This window comes from Trichechus manatus, unplaced genomic scaffold (genome assembly GCF_000243295.1).
Source record: "Trichechus manatus latirostris isolate Lorelei unplaced genomic scaffold, TriManLat1.0 scaffold00177, whole genome shotgun sequence".
NCBI classification, from domain to species: domain Eukaryota; kingdom Metazoa; phylum Chordata; class Mammalia; order Sirenia; family Trichechidae; genus Trichechus; species Trichechus manatus.
The window spans coordinates 864,770-866,039 of NW_004444113.1; the positions used below are offsets into that span (position 1 = coordinate 864,770).

General features: G+C 49.7%; 1 protein-coding gene across 1 annotated transcript in view; it reads left to right on the forward strand.

The window, feature by feature from the left end:
• SOD1 (superoxide dismutase 1) overlaps positions 1-1,270 on the forward strand; it is a 10,082-nt gene that overhangs the window by 506 nt on the left and 8,306 nt on the right. The window lies entirely within an intron of this gene.

Sequence of the window (1,270 nt, forward strand, 5' to 3'; positions counted from 1 at the left end):
TAAGAGGATGTGACCTTCCCGGCCCGCTCCTTTTCTTGCTCCCGTGGGTCGCGGGGCCCGCGAGGCGGCCTGGGAGTGTCGCATGCGCTGTCTCTTCGGGGCTGCCTTTCGGATTTCCTCTCTCTAGGCCAGGGCTGTGCAGATTGCGGCCCGCGGGTATAGCCAGCCCGTGGCCGGCTTTCGTACAGCCCTCGAGCCAAGAATGGTTTGTATTTTTAAAGGCCTGTAAAAAAAAAACAAACAAACTGCGACACAGCCCGTCTGTGGCCCTGTAGAGAAAAGTTTGCAGACGTCTGCCAGCCTGTTGTGCGTCACGGTCAGGCCGCCTTAGGCAAAGCTGTCTTCCTCCTTCAAAGCTCCCGAAGCCAGAGATGTAACTGACTCACCTGTTGGGATGTTTCTAGAGCAGTGATTCTGAACCTGGATGCGCAGTAGACTTAGACCAGTGCCCAACCCCAGGCAATTCTAGCAGAATCTCGGGGGGTGCAGTCTGAGTATTGCCATTTTCTAAAATTTTCAGTATGCACCCAGGATTGAGAACCAGTCTGGGTAGCCGTTAGCGGGTGGGGCTTGGGATTTGGAATTTAGGAGGTCTGGCGTGTTTCCATCACATTGGGTGTCAGTAACTCTGATCTCCGAGCTTTCCGTTAACCAAATTCTCTGAAAAGTGGCTCTAGAATTGCTCTACCAATAAGCAGGTTGCTGAGACGGTCAAAAGTAAATTTCTGAACAAGTCTTGCAAAACAAAGTATGTAGGAATATTCATTATCAATAATACTGCAAAACACAGAGGGTGCCAGGGAATTATGTGTGATAAGACTGTCCCTGAACCTTAGTGAAATTGGCAACTGGTGGACGATTATGTTGTGTTTGGCTTAATCTTGGGACAATCTGTGATACGTGAATGAGACTGGATTACAGAAACGTGGGAGAGCAGAAGCAGTGAGCTAGGTAAGCATCTGACCGGGATTGGTGGGAGGGAGAATTCGTATTCAAGTGATTTTTCCTTGAAGTGGTTCCCAAATTTCCTGGAACGGTTTCTTCAGTATTGACTAAATTTGCTGTGTTTTGTCAGGCTTCTCTTCTCTCCCCCCTCATGTATGTCACTGGTGCTAGAGAATCAGAGAATCCTCTGAGGGACATTTTCCCTCTGGCCATTGGGAGGTGACTCGGGGCCTGACCCACAGAAGCAGGTCGGCAATCTACATTCATACATACATACATACATAGTTTTTCCCTCCCTGGGCGACTTGTGGAGGAGCCCTGGTGG